The sequence below is a fragment of the Canis lupus genome, chromosome 1 (genome assembly GCF_011100685.1).
Source record: "Canis lupus familiaris isolate Mischka breed German Shepherd chromosome 1, alternate assembly UU_Cfam_GSD_1.0, whole genome shotgun sequence".
NCBI lineage: Eukaryota > Metazoa > Chordata > Mammalia > Carnivora > Canidae > Canis > Canis lupus.
Window position 1 is genome coordinate 20,375,346 of NC_049222.1, and position 22,039 is coordinate 20,397,384.

General features: G+C 38.5%; 1 protein-coding gene across 1 annotated transcript in view; it reads left to right on the plus strand.

Moving 5' to 3' along the window:
- TCF4 (transcription factor 4) overlaps positions 1-22,039 on the plus strand; it is a 357,271-nt gene that overhangs the window by 209,174 nt on the left and 126,058 nt on the right.

The window sequence follows — 22,039 nt, forward strand, 5'->3', positions numbered from 1 at the left end:
TCTGCCTCTCTCTCTTTCTCTCTGTGTGACTATCATAAATAAATAAAAATTAAAAAAAAAATGTCTTTATCTGTACCTAAGAGTTTTATCCAGATCCAGTTTGTAATATTGTTGACGTGTGTTTTCTCTTTTTCTTTCTCTCTTTTTCCTTCTCTCAGACTTGCCAGAGGTTTTGTGTTTTCTTTGGTCTTTCCAAAGACCCTTTTTTGGCTTTATTGATAATCTACATTTTGTTTTATTTTTATTTCGTGATTTTTAGAAAATGTTAATAATTCATGGCTTTTTTAGTATTTGAATTTTTCTCTAGTTTTTTTTTTAATATGGTACAGCTAGTTCATTGAATTTTGTTTTTAATGTTCTCATATGCAATTTCAGGCCATAATTTTTCATTTGATTCCTGCTTTGATGGCAACCCAGAGATGTTGGTATACACCGCTGCCCGTCGACTTCTGTATTGTTTAAATGTCACTTAAAATGTTCTTTTTAGCCCAAGAGTTATTTAAAACCCAGTTTTAAAATTTCCACTCTAATAAGATGTTTTCCATGGTGGTGGTGGTGTAAGTATGGTTTCATTTTTTATTTTTTATTTTGTTGTATTTCGGGTGGAGAAGTATCATGGGTATTTCCTACTTCGGGGTGATTCAGCGAGGTTTTTTGTGTGGCTTTATCTACCATCAGGTTTTAAACCTTCATCTGCATTTGAAAAGAATGAGTACACTGTCTTCTCTATTTTAATATATTAAATAGTGCCTTACTTATTTTCAGTCTACTTGCTTTAAATTTTTGAGATTTGTTCTGGTCTTCCACTTTGATTATGGATTTATCAATTTCTCATGTATTCATTTTTTAAAATATACCTCCAAGCTATGTCATAGACATTAGAGGTTCGTGAATGTTTTATACTTTTGGTAGGCTGAGACGTTTCATCAATATGAAATATCTTTCTTTTTTCTTTTTATTAATTTTGGATTGGCTTTCAACAGATAGCTCTGTTGCTTTACATAAGCTTTCTTTTGTAGATTTTATCTTACATATATTTTGTATCTTTTTATTTTTTATATTCTATGTCTGTTTTACTCTTGGTCATCTGTTATACACAATGTGACAGCCTATAACTATAACTTAATTAAGAATATAATATCAGGGTGCCTGAGTGGCTCAGTGGGGTAAGCATCTGCCTTCGACTCAGGTTATGATCCCAGGGTCTTGGGATTGAGCCCAAGTCAGGCTCCCTTGCTCAGAGGGGAGCCTCCTTCTTCCTCTGCCTCTGCTGCTCCCCCTACTTGTGCTTGTTCTCTCTCTGTCAAATAAATAAATGAAATCTTAAAAAAAAAAAAGAAATATAATATTCAAATAAACACAACAAAAGAAGATTACATTTATAGTCGTTAAAACACATTGAACTTATTCTTGCTGTGTTCATTTTTATATTTCCTAAATATTCTTATTTAATTTCTTTTCTTTCCTTGGCTTGATCACATTGCTTTTGTTTTATTTCTTTGCAGCGTTCCCTCCCTAATGTTATGAGAATTATACATCATATTTTTTCCTTGTAAAAATTACTTTCTCTTTTTTATACTACTCTTTCATTTTTAACTCACATATTTAAAATTATATTTTTTGTATTAAAATCTAGAATTTGTTGGTATCTATATATTTCCTGAGCAAGATAAGAATGAATATTAGCACTTTGTTTATTTCCCAGTTTCTACTTCTACTCATCTCCTTTACCTAATATGTGGAGATCAATATACTTCCTTCTAGACTTTTCTATTTTTACTGCATCAGTAATCACGAAGACTCTGCTAGAGGGTTTCCTTGCCACAATTTACTTTTTCTTGTGGACCATGCCTTTTATTTTATTTTATTTTATTTTATTTTATTCTATATTTTTTGCTTATTTTTGTCAGTGTGTGGTTATATATCTTTATGTAATTCTTTGAGAAGTGTGAGGATATAAATTTTCAGAATTGTTGCATTTTCTTTATTGTCTTCATTTTGACCAGCTTCTTGAACACAATTTGGCTAGATCTGAAATTCAAGTTCCAAAGTCACATGTTCTCTTTTTCCATCTCATTTTGGCTGGCTTGTCAAGCAGCTTTAAGGATAGCACCCTACTCACTCACTGATTATTGTATCAGACTCCCCTCTCTCTCCATTTATGTATTGACCCCAGGTTTAGAGCACCCTAGACTTAGCTGCAGTCTTCTGGCTTGGCTTAAGATTCATTCTTTTTCCATTATATAGGCAATCCATTTGCTTTTCTCCTTCTAGAACAATTCAACATTTTTAGTGCATTGAATACACTCTCTTATTTTATGCACTTATTGGTATGTATATCTCTTCTAGATCTACACAGATTTATACACACATGCACGATCATTTATGAGATATGGGGTTGGAAAGAGAGTCGAAGCATGTGATCCATCCATCACTGTAAGCCAGCCTTCCCACATAGAATTTTTAAAAATTATTATGGTAAAAAATACAGATCGTAAAATTTACTGTCTTAACCATTTCTAATTGTACCATTCAGTACTGTTACATATATTCACATTGTTAGATATCTACTCTCTGGAACATTTTCATTTAGCAAAACTGAAACACAACACCCATTAGACCTGCTCTTCATTCTCCCCACTTCCCAATCCCCTGGCAACCACCATTCAATTTGTCTATATGAATTTGACTACTGTAGGGTACCTCATGTAAGTAGAATTATTCCATATTTGTCTTATCTCACTTAGTGTAATGTCCTCAAGGTTCATCTATGTTTGGATGACAGCATGTGTCCGAATTTTGCTCATTTTTAATCCTGGATAATACTCCATTGTATGTCTGTGTTTATCTGTTCATCCATTGATGAACACTCAGGCTGCTTCTGCGTCTACATAAAATTGTATGCATTCTAAGGGTTTTGGGGGTTTTTTTTGTGTGTGTGCATGTGTTTTTGTTTCTAGATTTTTATTTACCTATTTGACAGAGAGAGAGAACATAAGCAGGGGAAGTGGCAGGCAGAGGGAAAGGAAGAAACAGGGTCCCCGCTGAGCAAGGAACCCGATGCAGGGCTCAATCCCTGGACCTTGGGTTCAGGACCTAAGCCAAAGGCAGATGTTTAATGGATCGAGCCACCCAGGCGTCCCTACGTGCTTTTAATTACAGTAAAGAAGGGGGCACTGATGTCCTCATTTTATGAATCAGAAAACTGAGAAGTTACTCATGTATTCTTTTATTTATGTATCCATTATTAAATCCAGTTGTCAAATAGTATTGACTATCTGCTGTATATCTGCAGTATCATGTGTCAACAGCATACAGGCCTCAACTTCTAGGACCTTACTGTTGAAAGTGGAGGCAAGGGGTTACCACAGAGACTTGAAACCATAACTTCAGCTTAAAGTGATTTTCTGCACCACGCATGCTTCAGACACGTACTAGGTGCAGGAGAACATGAGGAGAGGCAATTGAGGAGACACTTCCCAACTGAAGTGTCATTTATTAAAATCCATGCTGTACCCGTGGGCGTGGATTGACTGCAGTGCTCCCACCGTCTAGTCCAGTGTCAGCCTCTGGTTGGCACTTAAAACACAAGAATGAATGAAAAAAGAAAGTTTTCCTGACTGCCACCCTGGTGCTCCTTTTACACTAATATATTGTCTCCAGGGCTACGTATGACAGGTACTCTGTGGATATCATTTCTTTACTCCTCCAAGAACTCCATGAACTGGGCCGGTTATGGTCTCCATTCTGTAAATGAAGAGGCTGCAGCTAGGGGAAGTTCTACATCCTGTCTAAGATGAGCCCTGGTCCCTCTGCTCCACCCTGAAGGCAAAGACCCTTCGTGGTTCCTTGGCTGCTCTATCCAGATTATTTTGGCCCTAGGTTTCTAACTCTTTCCTGCCCTCTGAACATCTTATTCCTACTGATATAGGGTATCCGAAACTTATGAAGGAAATCTAACTTTCTGCCCTCTGGAGGAGGTATAAGAAGCACGAAGCCATCAAAGTAGAGGGTAAAGACAAAACGTCAGGTGTACGAGCCCAATGGCTGGTGACACATACGTGATTTAGACTGGACACTGCCTTTCTATGCAGCTTATTCATTTGGAAACTCATTACTCATTCGGGTCTGAATCAGGTTAATTAATCAAGTTAATCAGGACAGGTTAATATCACTTAAAATATTTCAGTTCAATGCAGAGTTTATAAGAAGAGAGGAAATGTGTTTCCCAAACAAGCATACGGCACACTACAAAACATATTCTCAAATTTGAAGAAAATACATTTTGCACTGCAGCCCTTATACACTTGCACTCCTTCTCTTCCCTCTTCTGTTCTGTGTTCAGTATTTCCCTACCTAGCAACTGGCCCTTAATTTATATTCCCTTTGCTTGATTCATAGCTTTCTAGCTGATCTTCTTTTCCTGCAAATTGCTGTGTTTTATTCTTATCTAGCAAGACTATTTTGTACCTTTCTTCACACTCTGAGGCCTAATTAGATCTCTGAGCTCCGAGGCTTGCTGGACAGTTGTCGTTTGCACTGCTTGCACATTCAACGTGTCCTAAAATCTGTAGGAAAATGATCTGCATGGTGAGTGGCCCACTCTGAATCAGGAGGACTTCCTAAAGTGTCAACTGAAGCTCTTGGCATTTTTGCTCAGTTGATTGAATTCTCCTCTTATGACATGAAGTTGGGATTGGGGACATGCTTGGCTTGGGTGAGCTGCTCCTTGAGTGATGGAGCGATGGAGCACCCTAACCCTGAAGCCCTGTTCTCAGGTCACAGGATAACCAGAATGGGACGTGAGCTCGGTGTGGGAAGCAACAGCTTCCATTTGATCCTTTGCAGGATGCATAAAAAAAAACTTTGATGTTCTGAAAGCTAAAAACGCACAGCTCTTTTCTCCTGCTGAATGACAAGTTGAGGTTTGTGCAGAATGACAGGTTGAGGTTTGAGCAGCGGCCAGGTAACTCAGTTTAGTGAACGGCTAAATTTTGACTTCTACAAACATTTAATAAATACATTTTTATTTATGTCAGCTAGAAAAATCCAGCTGCTGGTATTTGCCCCTCCCAATACTTTTCTTTTTACCTTAATGCCAAAATTAGACTATTTAAATTTTTGAAATTTCACGTTGAGCAGTGAAATGTGCAGGTGTGAGGGCAATATGGATTCACAGGGAGAGTTTATGAGGTTGGTTGCTTTGTGTTTGCTGGGAATGTGTATTTTTTTGTGAAAGCCGTGGCATGCTGCCTGAATGTTCCTGGAGTTCAGTCACCCACCTCTGACTTGCAAAGGAACAGGGCGCAGGGGTAGAGGGACAAATTTATGAACTGGTCCTCAGATCAGGTGGGACTTCTAGTTCTTTCTCTGGCCATCTGCTTGACCTTTAGTCTAGTGTCTTCAAAGACTTTGACTCTATGCCAGCTTTAAAAATTCTGTGACTCTCAGTCGGGGATAGAGTGTGTAAATCTTAGAGGAATCTGCAGCTTTTAACCCCACTGCTGGTGTTCAGAAGGCACTCTGAGTCTCAGTCTCCTTCCTTAAGTTTAAAAATATGTAGAATTTGTTTTATTGGCATGTTAAGCTTTTGGAACTTTTTTATTATGGAAATTTTTAAATACACACAAAAAATAGAGGAAATTACAAAATGCTCTACCATATATCCATCATCCAGTGTCAAAAGATATGTCATCATTTTCCTATTTTTTTATATAGCATCCCTTTTACTTTATGTTTCTGAACTATTTTAAAGCAGATCCCAGATAGGCATATTATTTCACATATAAATATTTCAGGAGGATCTGTAACAAATAGGCCCTCCTCCTTTGCTTTTCACGGCCACAATGCCGGCATAACAGCTAGCAAAACTATCAATACTTTACTAGCACACTGAGATTTCCCCCAGTTGCCTTGCAAATGTCTTTTACAGTTGGCATGTTTGAATCGGAATCTAAACAAACCAAACACGTTGTATTTGATTATCATGTCTCTTAAGTCTTTTAAAGATCCATAACTTTCCTCCATCCTCCTCCTCTTTAATCATACCTGGGTCATTTTTTCCTGCAGAACATCCTAAATCTGGATTTGGTTAATTGCTTACTTGTGGTGTCATTCAACATGTTATTCTATTCTCCATATCTCCTGTGAACTGATAGCTGGACCTAAAGGTTTCATAAGATGTGGGTTCTGGGGTGTGTGTGTGTGTGTGTGTGTGTGTGGATTATCTTATATGCATCATTTTGCTTCACATCAAGAGGCAGATAACATCTGATCATTCTTTTTTCATGATACTTGGATTAATCAGTAAGTTCATGCTCTCCCAGCCTACTCCTCCTATCCTGAAGTTGCCCATCATCTGTCACTTGTTGCTTTAGGTTCTGTTGGTGGTTATTTCATTGGAGGTTACCAAATACTCCAGAAAAATTAATTTAATGAAGTTTCTTCTCCTTATTAAATCTCATCTGGTGTGTAATCAACTATAATTCATTCATTTTGCGTATTTTTACAGATCTTCATTGTATTTTACATTCTTTCTTCTGGCTGAACATACAGGTTGTCCTGTGAATCTAACTTAGTTCTCTAGATGAGGCAAGTGTTTCTAGCCTCCTGTATTGATTTATTTGTTCAAGCTTTCTTGCACATCCATAAACTTACCATGTTGTCGTACTGTGATTTATCCCCAGTGCGTAGAATGGTTCTTGGAATACGATAATGATGTTTACTAAAGGGATAACCTTGTGAGTTGCACATGTTCTCCAAAGACATACTTTGTACCCCTGGGTGCATTGGTGAGGGTTCCACAAAACAATAGGAACCTGAAATTTGACTGAACCATGGAAAGTCCTTGATATATCATCATTTCCCCAACTCGTTTAGCCAGTAGTAGCATTTCAGGCAAAGGAATAGATGTCGCAAGAGAGTTGTCTATGTTGGCAAAAGGAAGGAAGATGACAGATCGGTTTGTAGGTGTTTGAATGGGGACTGTGTACAAATAAGTAAATAAATACAAGTATGAATGTACATAAATGTACATAATTATGCACACACAGAGACACAGATGTTCTGTCCCATGTTGCCCTGACAATTTTAGAGCTGTGTGCTGAAGAGCTTTAGAGAAACTTCACTTTGAATGTGGAGCACCCACTTCAGAGCAAAGATCGTAGTGGGTCCCGAAGGAAGTGTATCTTCGTCTCCCCCATATGGGTGAAACCTGAATAGTCGAACTATTATTTGGGATGCATGAAACTTTCTTCAATTAAGCAGGTAGTTATGTAGGGCACAACCCAAAACTACCAAAGATGTTCGTGGATAAGATTAGCAGTTCTGAATACGAGAAGGTTCTCCAGGAGAAATAAATCTACTGTTTGGCAAGCAACAAGTCGAAGTCTCTGCTGTCCCCATGTGAGCTACCAGGAGATCTACTGGGTATGAATCAACTGGACATGTTCAAATAGATGTGCTTAACTTGAGCAGCCTAAGTGTGAATATTCTAAGGGGATTGAAAGCCAGTTTTATTTTATTTTATTTTATTTTTTATTTTTTTTTTTTTTTGCCAGTTTTATTTTAAATAGGTTAGGTATTGACAGTGTCCTGAGAAGTAATTAAAATATGACTGTTGTACTAAATTTTCTTTCAAACCATGCCTGAAGCAGTTTGTTGGAAAGCAACCTTTATAGGCCACCGTTCCTCAACCGTCAGAGCCATAGCTGTTGCAGAATTCAGGAGTTCTTTGTGGTTTGGCAAGTTAACAGGGTGCATGTAACATGGCCCGTGTAGCCCTCGCCACACGATCGGACTCAGCATCCAGTAAAAAGTAGAGGACTCCTCTGTAGCAAGCACGCGAGTAGTCACACCCAGTGGGATTTAAAAAAAAAAAAAGATTATAGGTATCCTTACATCGGTTCAGGTTAGGTTGGTCACAGAACTACAGAAAGTGTTCAGAGCTTCTGGGAAATCAGAATTGAGGGCAAGGGACTGTGGACCTATCCACGGACAGAAAATAAATGAATGAGTATCCGTCTTTGCTGGAGGAACAAAAGCCAGATAACAAATAAAGCGAATATCCTTGGTGAAGGATTTTAAGCCCTTTGTGTGAATGATCAGCTTCTTTCAGTTCACATAAGATTTGGAAATCTGAAACAAAGAAGTCCTATCTACATGGCCAAACAAATTGTTCAAAATAATTTTGGAAAGTAGGACCTCCCATCTGGAAGAGCTCAGGCCTTCCACCTGTCTGTGTCTCGAAGCCTGCGCAATTGAAAGACTGACGGGCTCCCTGTGACAGGTCCGCGGTCACTTGGGGGACAGTGGCTGATGTTTGGTGTCTGAGAAAAGTGGCCCGACCACTGCCCTGGACCTCTGTGATATGTGGAGTGGATTCCTACAGCCCTGAGTTGTTCTTACTCCGAGCACTTACCCAGCACTTGGGTAGAAAATTATTTAGATAAATGCAGTAAGGAGGCTACAAAAGAAGAATGGAAGAGTCTACCTACTTGCTAAGTCCAGCCTCCCCTCTTCTATATTTCTGCAGTGAGTATTGGTAAATTATAAATAATGACACAACTGACCTGCGGAAACTAAAACGAAAATTGGTTCACTTCTCATACTTTAAAAAATTGGCCACGTGGTCTTGTCCCTTTTACACTGCTATTGAAAGGTTTGTTTTTTTGTGTCTTTCTGTAGAAAGCCTCAGATATCTGATAAACCCCTGTGGCAGCTGTCACCTGGGCTGTGCATGCACAAATATCATCAGATTATTCTTTATCTTGCTATAAACAAAGTTCAAGAAATATTTCTGAAATGAATATAATCTTCATTCAGCCTTTCCTGCTATCCAAAATTATCTTGCAGAACTCTACTCTGTGAAGTTATTCAAGATTGTTACTTATAATAAATGTAAGCAATGGAATTTGCCAAAATAAGAAATATTCTAATAAAACTTCATGATTTGACTAAGCAATTATGGAGGAATTGTTAGAGAATTGTTAAACCTGTGGAGACTTTTTGGAATAATTGATCATACCCAGTGGGTGCTACATTTTTTTAAAACTTGTCTTTTTTTTTTTCTCTCTCTCTAAATGTAAACTTACCACATCATTTCATACTTATTCATTTATTTAACAAAACTACTGCTAGGATTTTCTAAATTTTCATAAACACAAAGTTGCCATGGACATCTTTTCACATGTATTTTTATACACTTGTCCAATTTTATCCTTTGGGTAAAATTCTAAAATTGAAATTTCAAAGTCATGTGCTTTTAAAATTTCGCTGTACATTCTAAATTGCCTTCCAGAGAGCTTTTACCAGTTTACATTCTTATTAGCTATATATGCAAGTGAACTTCCTCTCTGGAAGCTGAAAATTTGTCTTATTGTCACTTGCCAAATGTCTTTTCATATATTTATTGCCAAATTTCAAATTTATTCTTTCTATAAAGGAATGGTTCATGATTTTTTATTGCAATCTAAGGAGCTTTTTATTTGTTGAGGGTATTTATCTTTCCTTTGAATTCTTCATTGCAAGGATTTTTCTGAACTTTTTTTGTAGCTTGCATAATGTTTCAAAAACAATTAGGTAGTCAGAGGTTTTAATATGTTCTTTGATTTTTCTGCATCTAATATCATAGACAAAGGTCTTCTCTACTTTATTTTTTTTAAGATTTTACTTATTCATAAGAGACAGAGAGAGAGAGGCAGAGACACAGGCAGAGGGAGAAGCAGACTCCACGCAGGGAGCCCGATGTGGGACTCAATCCCAGGTCTTCAGGATCAGGCCCTGGGCCAAAAGGCAGGAGCTAAACCACTGAGCCACCCAGGGATCCCAGTGTTCTTTACTTTAAAATTAAAAAAAAATTCTTTTTTGCTTATATTTATTTTCTTGGCTTTATGTTTTAACCATTTAAGTGCATTTTGATGTAAAGTCTGAAGCAAAGGCTCATTTCCTAAGTTTTTTTTCTTCAAATGCTGAACAAAGTTCTGGTACTATTTATTGAATAATTTCGTGTTTCCTCATCAATTTGTATTTTTTCATGTTTTAAAAGATTTTATTTATTTATTTATTTGAGAGACAGAGTGCCACATACTATGGCATTTCCACCGTGGTGAGATTGAGAGATAGAGAGAGAGCACATGAGAGCTGGGACAGAGGGAGAGAGAGAAGCAGACTCCTCTGTTGAGCAAGGAGCCCTACATGGGATGGAGCTCTATCCCAGAACCCTGGAACCATGACCTGAGCTGAAGGCAGACGCCTCACTGACTGAGCCACCCAGGCGCCCCTCCTCATCGATTTTTAAATTATAGCTTTATCATAAATCTCTCTACACATACTTCCATTGCTATGTCTGTCCTTTCTGGCAACAGTACTAAATTGTTTTAATTTACTCTGCTTAAAATATGTATATGTATATGTATATGTAGTAGGTTTTCTCAACTCACTTCTTTGTAAAAATTTTTCTTAGCTATAATTATCATGCATTAGTTTTCCAGATAAAATTTAGAATCATTTCAGGATTCCGTGTTCTTCCTCCCTCCCCCCCTTTTTTTTCCTATCTGGCATTTTGTTTGGATTTGCATTAAAAGTCTAATTTAATTTTGAATCACCAGATTAATTTTATATAAGCACTTCTCTGCAAAATATTTGTGTGAAAAGATTAAAGTAATCAATTCCTTTAAAAATTGTTATCTGAGAGTATTTTGGTGTTTTGAAAGTGTTTGTGCTGCTGAATCTGGATCCTTTTATGATTTTTGTTAAACTGTCTTGTGAACTAGTTCAGTCAGTGTCATGCTGAATATCTAAATATATTTATAATGCAGAACTTGAGAAAGCATAATAAAATATGTTATTATTACATATATATCCTACATCCTTGGAGAGAAAATAGTGTGGATGGATATCAGTGCTCTACAATCGCTATCAGAAAAGTTAAAAATTATAATCTTTTCCTAGCTCTGTAAAGCCAGTTGGTTGCTTATTGTTAAAATATCATCTTTCTGATAAAGATTGAAGGCTGCTTATAAAATATATGTGTGAGGAGTGCCTGGGGCGCACAGCTGATTAAATGTCCCGACTCTTGGTTTGGGCTCAGGTCATGATCTCAAGGTCATTAAGATGAGCCCAGCATCAGACTCCACTCTAAGCATGGAGTCTGAGCTTGGAGGGAGACTCTCTCTCCCTCCCTCTCTGCCCCTACCCACCCCTCTCTAAAATATAGATAAATAAATCTTAAAAAAAAATATTTGTGTGAATATTGAGTAAACTGAGAGATTGGAGACTGGGTACTGCCTCTGGAAGATTTCATGGAATAAGTGAGTCCTGAATGGAGTTTCAAAAGAGAGGGCGGGTCACTGCGTACGTGGGGATGCTGTGCAGGTCGAGGCTGGAGCTCTGAAATCAACAGTGGCTTGAGATGATGGAGTGAGAAGGCAGTGGGAAGAGGCCCGGATGCCATGTGCCTCTCCACGTACGTAAGCCAAGTTGAGGGGAGGATATGAATGAGGAGGTGCTGTATCTCCAGGGCTTAGAACAGTGGCTGGTGCACAGTAGGTGCTCAGTGCACAGTAGGTGCTAAATGTGTGCAAGAGGAGGGAGAAGCCTGAGAGGTGGACTAGAGCCAGATTGGCAGTGGGGTAGGGTTTGATGGGGGTGATAATATTTGCAAGCTCTGAAGATCTGTCTGCAGAGAGAACAGGGGTAGCTCAGAGCTTGAGAAACCGAAGTTCTGACGGCAGTACACAAACATTCTGGGTGGGGCTGGGGTGACAGGTAGGGAGAGCAGGGGGTGAAGACAGCGTCCATAAAATGTTATGGCATTTCCACCGTGCTGAAATAGGGTTTTGAACATGTGTCCTAAAAAACACTATACCTTCAGCTTGAAAAATGGGTCAGCAAACTATGGCCTGGAGCCAAATCCAACCTGTAGCCATTATTATAAATAAAGTTTTATTGGAACACAGCCTCACCTGTTCATTTACGTATTATGTGTGGCTGATTTAGTACTACAACAGCATAGTTGAGCAGTTGAAAGAGAGACCAATTGGCTGGCAGAGACCACGATATTTACTGTCTGGCCTTTTAAGAAACAATGTACTGACCTCTGTCTTAGAACAATGTTCTTCGTACTTAGCGGTGGCATTCTGGAAGCGGTAGCTGAGTCAGAGTAGTTCAGACAAATTGGTACGTGACTAGTCTAAGAAAGCTTAGGCCATATCACTTCCTGTGAAGAACTATACCAACATTTTTGTATCATATTGACGCTCAGTTCCTAAGTCTTTGCCTTGATTAGGTTATTTCTCTCGTCTCCTGTGGCCATTCTATGGCCAGAAGTCTACGAAACTGCGTGGAGCACCCTTGAGCCTGTCGGACCCAGCCGGTTATCCATAGTTAAGAAATTAGAATCCCAGTGTCAAGACTTCCTTGCTACCAACTTACCTTCCTTGCTACCTACTAAGCAACCTCTCAGCCTGCCAGTCGAGTCCCGCCAATCCTGTTTTATTCGCTGTCCTCCCAGGGTGAGCTTCCTCTTCAGAACTCTCCACAGCCCATCCCTCTGTTCTCTCTCACGCAGTGTCTTTTCCACTGGAGGTGTGGTGTCACTGAATCTGTTTGTCCCAGGTAGAGACTGCATTACCCGAGCCTGATGCATGATAAAATATTTGAAAACAACATATTCAGGGCAGTCCAACCATTTTTCAGCCAAATGTCAGCCATCATGTGTGTGTTTAGACAAACATACAACGAATTTCTTCACAGACTTTACAAATTGGACTCTTCTAATTTATTTTAAAGGGCTGAGAGAATAATGAGGAAGCAGCAGAAGTTTTGTGGGAAAGGTGTGTCGAGTCTTTTCACATATTCAGGATTCAATTTTAGGTTTTTTTGTGAAGCGTTCAGGAGGTGGTGTTTTGAAAAACCACTCCAGAGACACAGGAAGGAGGAAAGCTAAGGGCAAGACTGAATATACAAGTGTGGGAGTTGTACGTCTGCTGGGATAGAAACGGGGACGTTATCTTCATGACAGTAACCACCGTGATCCTGTAGGCATAGTCAGCAATTTTAGCTTACGGATTAACAAATCAATCCCATTGGCATTTATTGAAGATTTACTATGACTAGACCTACTGTGCTAGATGCCAGGAAGACAGAGACGCTTGAGGCTCCCTTTCTGCCCTTAAGGAACCTCCAGACTAGAAGGGAGAAATTAGATGCATCAACACTTGCCATACAAGATGAGAAGTGTTGCAGCAGATGAATGTTTTCAGATGAAATAGAAGGAAAAGTCTAGAAGGAAGTGGACTGAAATGCAAGAAGGCTGGAGACAAAAAGAAATAACAAAATATGAAAGGAAAAGGAAAAAAGGAATTTGAACTTCATTGGAGAAGACAGTTGATCACACTGTGGGAATCAAGGTCTGAAATGAATAGCAAAGATTAAATAGGGGATGGGGATGCAGGAAGGCACGGGGCGTGATGAGCCGGGGTAATGTATGGGAGAGCTGAATCTCTGACTGTACACCTAAAACTAATAGGACACTGTATGTTGACTATACTGGAATTAAAATAAAAAGTTAAAAAAAAAGACGATATAAAATAATAATAAAAAAAAAATCAGGATCCCTGGGTGGCTCAGCAGTCGAGCGCCTGCCTTCGGCCCAGGGCGTGATCCTGGAGACCCGGGATCGAGTCCCACATGGGGCTCCCTGCATGGAGCCTGCTTCTCCCTCTGCCTATGTCTCTGCCTCTCTCTCTCTCTGTGTCTCTCATGAATAAGTAAATAAATAAATCTTCAAAAAAAAAAAAAGAAAAGAAAAATGAATGACAAGGGGCTGCAGACAATAAAGCCAGGGCAGTGGAAGTTTCAGACTTAAGAACTGAGATTTCCATTGTTCAAGTGGGTTTGGTGTTTTACAGCCTAACACTTCCTTGCCCTGTCGCAAATGTATGTAATACACGTGTGAGTATTACTTATAGCCAATAATGTATCATGCTACACTCGGACTTACTAATGATGTTACGTAATCCAATTGTATTAATTTATAGTAAGATATTTTACATGTACAACACATATGACAACACTCCTCAATTAACGAAGGCTGAGTGAGCGCTAGAAACTTTGCTGTGTGCTTTCTATTACTTGGGTTCATTCTTGCACGGGGTGGGAGAAGTAATGCCATTTCCCCCGGACAAGGAGCCTCAAGCCTGCAGAGGTTGGACAGATTGTCCGGGGTTATCAAGGGGCTGAGTGGTACTCACGCCCAGGCCTGTCCTCCTCTCCTGAGTAGAGGCTCCTCTGGAGTAAATTTGAGCTTTTGGCGTTAGGGGGAACTGGAGAGAATCAGATTGACTCCTCCTAATGGTCCCAGTGAGGGCAAGAAAAACCAAGTGCACAGAATAGGGGGAGGGAGTGTGTGGGGATGGAGGACGAGCGCAGGCCTTGATGTCAGATGTAACTGAACTGTCCTCCCGGTTGTGTGGCTTGCCAGCCACTTGTCTGTTGGTCAGACCATGTTCCCACTCTGAATGTCCTCATGTGTCCAGTGGGGGTCATATCTTCGGCCTTGTCAGTATGGAAGGGATCTGCAGCTGCGAATGCCTCTCGCTGTACCCTTATCACTGTACCCTTATCTGTACACTTACCACTGATCTTATTTCACATTCCTGCTCCCCCTCCTCCACTATTACTACTATTATTATTATCCCAGCAATAGTAATTGGAATGACTGATGAAATACATTGATGCTAGAAAAAACTAAGATAGATAGATAGATAGATACCAAAAACAAAACCCAGGGGCACTTGGGTGGCTCAGTGGTTGAGCGTCTGCCTTCGGCTCAGGGCGTGACCCCAGGGTCCTGGGATCGAGTCCAGCATCTGGCTCCCCGTGGGGAGCCTGCCTTTCCCTCTGCCCGTGTCTTTGTCTCTCTCTGTGTCTCTCATGAATGAATAAAAATAGGGTCTTTAAAAAATAGAAACAAAACCAGAACCCAAACCCAGAATAGTTAAGTCCTCAGTTTGAGTAATAGCAATAGTTCTGCATTCATTCATTTCAGTGTTTAGTGAGCATTTGCCGTGGCGGGTCTCTGAGCTCCGGACAATAGGTAGTTAAAATAGGAGTAATTGATTTTCTCTTTTAAGCAGCATATAAGCTCGTTTGGCCTTCAGGGCCATGCCTGCTTGATAAGCCATGCATTGGAGAGAGAGCACTTTGGGAGGTAAACTGTTACTGCACATCAAAAGCAGACCCGCTTGAAGGAGGAGGCCGTGCACAGCTTTGGGAGGAGAGTCAGAACTTCACAAATTCCACGATGATTTGAAGCTCCCGTCGTGCATTCGCTGCTTCTCCAGACAACCTGTTTCCTCATGTTGCGTGATAGGCTTGTCACCTTATTCACAAGTTCCGAAAGTTAGCAGGATAACTTTTTTTAGTAAATCTGATGGGTTGGCTATTAGACTTTAATTGAGAACCCATGCAAAGTGCTGGGTGAGCAGATGGAGATCCTGGATCCTGTCCTGCACGAGGACAGTCTCAACATAAAAAAGATGTTTCTGTAAGTCCTTACTGAAGAGGAAGGCATTTATAACAACCTTGAAGTGGAACCTTCCCCACCCAATACGAAGAAGACTGGCATGTGACATTTTGATACTGCTTTATTTGACTAAAATAGCAACCTGGCCAAATATACTTTTCAGCACGTTTATTATAGCCACATGTTTATATTTATAGGAGAAGTGGTGCTAATTCCCTAGTATGTTAACAGGTCTTATTCAAATTGTTCTATTTTTGCTTTGGAAGAAAATTGGTAAAGAGAAACATTTTCAGGCAAGTAGTGATTATAGCACACTTATCATATTATATATTAAATAAACTTCCTGAACTGAGAAGGAGCATAAACCAAAAAGAAGGTAGTTATCTTAGATTCTATATTGTTTGTATAAGATTTCTTCAAATCCATTTTTATTGTAGGATCCTGATTGCTTTCCTGTTTTCTTTTTGCTAAATTTCTCCCTTCTCACTAACAAATAAAAATCCTCTTTTTAATATGTAATAGATGATTTGGGATTCCAGAATGGATTTTCAGAAACCACCAAAAGACCTCCTCACTTTATTGTATACAATTTTTTTTTTAATTTGAGAGGTAGTCAAATAGGCGAATGCATAAATCTTGCCAACCCTTGGGCAGTTGTAATTTCCATACCAAAATGCATGAGTTTTTACTTGACTATTACTCTGCTATACATTAAGTAATAGTTACCATGGCAACCTTTGCATCACATTATAACATTTAAATATAAGGTGTTGTGTTTCTTTATAGAAAAAGACAATCTACTTGAATTTTTAATGTTTGGTGAGATATAATCACTACAAAAATAAATAATTTTGTTCAAGGTCAATTGAATTCTTTGGAGGTTATGCAAATTCCCAGCAAAACCTATGACGTGCATTCATTTATTTCTTTTTTTGTTATGTCATGGAGCAATATAGATTTCATTGTATTTAATTTTATTTTTTTAAAGATTTTATTTGTCAAAAAGAGAGAGAGGGAGGGAGAGAGCACATGGATGGGGAGAGGGAGCAGGAGAGGGAGAAGCAGGCTCCCTGCTGAGCAAGGAGCCCTCCATGGGACTCAATCCCAGGACTCCAGGATCATGACCCCGGCAGAAGGTAGATGCTTAACTAACTGAGCCACCCAGGTGCCCCTAGATTTTTTAATAGTACTTGATAAATATCACATACTATTCATTAAATTCTGTAGTTGGCCTTGCAAGGAGAAAAAGAATATTGAGCCTCTTTAAGGTATTTGTCAGTGGCTAATGCAATAGTAAGAATTTGAATTTATTTAGCATCACATGATTAATAAAATGTCATCAAATACATGTCTTATTTTTGCATACCTAGTTGTGCAATACGTAGTGTGACTAGTTTGGTCTCACATATAGTTGAATTCACAGCAGCAGTTTGCTCACGCTCGTGAAAGCAAAATTAAACGAGCCATTCAAGTAATTCTTGTGGCAGTTCCAGGAAAATGGCTACTAGCTGAAATTAGCCAGACTGATTGTGGGCCAGTTTCTTTATTCAATATGGATCACAACTAGCCATATCTTGTTGCCAGTGCAGTTGTAGGCCACGAGGCTATCAACACTGCGTATGCAATCCCCTATATTTGACTTTTTTCAGTTTTTTCTGATGATTTTTCAAAATTATTATCTCAGTGTATACTTTTAATCTCAAAGTAGAGTAGGAGATCTCACTGCCAATGAATCATTCACAGCTTTTGGGGAATCTTGTAAATAGTCATCAGTGGGTTGTGCTATGGGACTATGAGTTGTAGGGACGGACATAGGAAGGAGGGTAACTATGTGCTAGACACCAGCTCCGCTGGACATTTTACATATGTTGTTTCATCTGCTCCCGAAAACCCCGGATTAGGGCTTTCCTTACTCCATTTTTACAGAAGAGGAAACGAGTGTTTAGAGCAGTTGCATAACTAACCTCTAGTCACAATGCTCGGATGCCTCTGAGCTAGGGTTCAAGCTGATCTGTTTGACCTCAAAGCCCTCCCTCTTTCCTTAAGAGGTTTGGATGCTACTTCTGACTTGTTACAAGGCACACTACATACACATTCAGAGGAGAAATAAAAAGCCTTGACCAAAAGCCCCTAAAAGAAATTCTTTGCTAAATGATAATTTCAATAATTAACATTTCTCTGCAGCACGATGACAATCTGTTAAGTCTCTGATTATAAAAGTTATCCTTGCCATCTTATCTGAGTTTCCAGAGTTCTCTTTTGTTGAAACCAAGCATAAGACAGAACTTAAAATAAACTGTAAAGGTGCATTCCCAGACCTTCGGCTATCGGGAATAGAAACTGTCCAAAGACTGACCTTCAGTTTTGAGCTTTGAAGTTCAAAAGTGGACAGGTGGAAATATTGTGTTCTTCATTGCCCTTTGGTGTGAGATATATTCTGGGTTGCAGAGTAAGTGCCAACAGCAGCAAAATTATCGCCCCCTCCTGCTACTATAGTAAGTCAGCAATGGCCCTTCTGTGGTCAAAATGGCAAATTCAGCAGCAGCTATTCGACAGGGATTTGCAAAAACTTCCCATGGCTGTTAGGAATCTTATTCAGCAGTGTCTTTGAAAACCCGATTCTGTGCAGAATTCACTATGTAGAAATGACCTCAATTGCGATTTCTGTAAAAAAAAAAAAAAAAAAAAAAAGTGTTTTAAACCAATATAATTGGTAATTTTGCTCGATGTGTATTTTGCACTTAGTACTGCAAAGTCTATTAGGTACCCATACAAATATCCAGCATTCATAAGTTTTATAGTGGTTCAGAATTTTATTTCCATATTAACATAAAGCCTTCCAAAATTCCTGGCTTTATAGAGTCAGTTCGCCATACAAAGCCACTATACATCACTTAGGTTTGTGATGAAAGAATGGAATTGCAGCTGTGTGAGTACTAGAATACCCAAACATGAATTAGACTCACAAGCATTTGGCAATAGTTCAGAAAAGGAGCTTAATCTGGTTTCATCTGAGACTGCTTTTCTCTGTTCTACAACATCCCCCCAAGATGTTGTGTCTGATATCGGATCACAACGTAATGGGAGTGTGACGCAAAAGCAGAGAAAGCTCTAAGAAACCAGGGGCACATTTGCTTTTTCCCCAGAGATGATTTTTTTTCTCCTACTTCTTTTCTCTCTTCCCCCTCCCCCAGATCCCAACTCTGAAATTCAAGGTCATTCACCTATTAGATGAATTAATTATAAGCCAAAAAGCAGCATTCATCGTACTCTGATCTCACTCATATCTATAATTAAGGGTAAATATAATCTTCCTTTGTAGAAATGTACCACCCACCCATTACATTTAAAGTGCTGACTGAAATGAAATAATCGTTCAGAGCAAGATGATTTTAGTTTAACAAGAAAAAAGTTGATAATTTAAGCTCGAAGCAGTGAGTTCTATTTTTGATTACCATTCAGTTATAAATCTAATTTGAGATATATGCTGCTATTCTGTTACTCAAGTTTTAATTCATGGTTTGCATTCTTGGTTGCATAAGCAAAGTTCAGTGGTTGATCAAGGATGTTAAAAAGCTTCCCCCCAGAAGGAATTGGGGCAGGGTTGAGACCCAGATCTGATGTAAAACAAACAAAAAAAATTTAGTGGAAAGGGACCCTCACAGAGAATGCCGCATTTGGCATTTGAGGGGCTCTGGTGGGACTGGCTTTCTGCTGAAGGATTGGTGGTAGGACCCCAATATATTTAAACCCAGTTAACAAAGTCAGCATATTCTAATTTTTTTTGGTGAGGGCATTTCAAGTCTTAAAATTGTTTGTCTTTGGAAGAAAATAAAGAGTGAAGAAGGGGAAGGGCTCATCTCATCACACTCAGACAGTTAAACAAAATGCTAAACTATGGGTTTAAGATTTACAGGTTAGCTCTGCGAGATGCCACATCTTGCTTCCAGTGTTTCCTGGCGGACCCCGGCAGCCCTGTACTGGGACCCAGCATAACCGCAGGCATGAGCTTGCACAATGTGAAAACCCTGAAACCTTTACAATCTTATTTAAGGTGAAGACGAACTGGCCCATTTTGAAAGTAGATTTTAGCTTTCAAACAACTTTTATTAAGTGTAAATGTGTCTTTATATGTATCTATATTCGTGCAGGTGAATTCATATGTAAATGAATGCCTTATCCATTTTGTGCCATATTCAATTTACCTTAGTAAATTGAATGCCATTAACTTTCTAAGTTCGTAAACTCAGGTTTTCTAGCCAGTGGAGATTTTTGTGTTTGTTTGTTTCTCGTTGCTAAAGAGAGTTAAATGTGTGATGTAAAGGCCAAACAATAGTAAATGGTTATTGTTCATTTTACAAGTATACTCTACAATAAGAACACATATATTTTTATCTTAATTTTCCCTAGGGGGGTGATTAGGGCCCCCTTAAGTATGAGGAAATGCTTATTTTTGTTGCTTTAGAAGAATGATTCTATTGTCTGAGGGGAAAAAAGAAAAAGGAACAAACAGGTCTAGAAAGAAAGAAACAGGAATGTGCTTTGTAAAAGAGAAAGAAAGAAAGAAAGAAAAAGAAAGAAAGAAAGAAAGAAAAGCTTAGCATGAGCCTCTACATGTTTGGAAGTGCTATCTGGTCCTAGTCCTCTGTCACTGTCCAGAGTTCATGGGCTGCACATGCAAGAGCTGGGTGCATGATTTATTTACAACTGGCCCGTGAAATGATTTTCTTTTAAATTAACAACAGTAAGGTCAGCCACGGCCAGTTAGCGATCTTCTAGTTATCATTTTACATTTTTCACAGCTCTGTTGTGAATGCTGCTAAAACACAGTTTTATCCAACTGTTTGTTTTTATGCTGACCCATTGAATGCATCTACTTTCTTGGGAGTGGAAACCTTTGCCACTAGGACCAACAAGAATTAAGCAATGGTTAAGCTCATTAAGAAGACAAGCAAGCATTTCAACATATCTGCTCAGTCCTTGTTTGAATATTTAGCATTCAAACTAAAGTATAATAAAGTATAATATTATATAAAGTATAATATTTAGTATTATTTTAGAAAAAGAAAAAGGAAGAGGAATAATGTCTGTCTAAAATACAAAGTTTTCAATAATGTCATCTTCAAACTCCTCTTCTCATGAAAGGAAGGCTTATTTGTAAATTTACCAGACTGTGAGGAGGTTGTGATTTAAATCATTCACAGCTTTTTTGATGGAAATTTCAAAGACAACTTGGGCTTAAATACAGATTTTCTTAATAAGATTCACCAAGAGCGAAATTTCAGGTTGAGATTCTAAAATTGTTGAATGCCACTTAGAAAATGATAAAGAAATCATTTGATGTTAAGCTGTTGGATTCCTGATTTATTGAAAAACTATTACAAAGAGCTCTATATTTTAGTTTGTCATTGGGTAGCATTTTGATATCTTTCTTGAGTTCGTAAGAGACAGTAATTGAGCATGGGATGTTAGATTTTTATCTGGTAAATAATCTGGCTTTCTCTGATCTTGATGTGGCAAATATTAAGATACTCGCACTGAGTTTTTGCTCAAAATGAGCCTCCAACCTCAAATCTCATCCTTAAAGTTTTATTTGAAAGTAACGTTTGTGATGTATCCCCTGGAAAAGTCTGATACTGGAGCCAGTGAAGGCAAGCTTGTCAGTAGCTGATTAGTCCTTTATATATTACTCATCCAGCACTCACAAAAATCCCTTGGAATAGAGAGGTTCTCTTTATGATATTTAGCTATATGGCACTGGAAAGGGGAGGTTTGAATTTTTGATTTTCCAGCTTATGGGTCATATTTGACCAACTGCTTTCACTAGAAGACATGCCACTTTGTTGAGCTATTTAGGAATCAAAAAGACTGTCTTAATTTAAAACAAGGACTCTTTGTTTTAGTTGGTGACTGCCTTGTGAAATTTTTCAGTTCTCAGCGGGTTAACCAGGGAACAGGGGCAGAGTCATAATTGGCCTATTTAGAGTATTTTGCATGTGAATAGTGTGTTAGTGAAGCATCCCTAAGTCTGTTGTGAGTGACATGGTGATTAGAATTTAGATTAGGGAAAACACATTCTGTACTTTATCAAGGACAGTAATTAGTTCAGTCAGTAAAAGTTGATTACAAGTAACGATAAAGTTAGATTTTTAGTACTTAATTTTAAAATTTCTTTATTAAACAGTAAATTTGTTCTTAATATAAATGGTAGTATCTACACTTGTTTTCTTGCACATCAGACTAATTAAAAGAACAATGTGTTCAATGCAGAGTATAATCAGGCGATTTATATATTATGGGTAAGTTTTTATGTAGTTTTTAGAAAATGTGATATTATTACAGAATCTTTCGTGTGTCCTCATTTTCGAAAGTTTAGTAATTTATCACCCTGTGATAAGTTAGTGATATCTGTGGAAGTTTTCTAGAGCTCAGGTAAATGTTTAATCGGTGGGGATGTGTTTTAGCTTCCTGTAGTCCTCAAGAGGGCATTCTAATGTCCTTTAATTTGCTCCT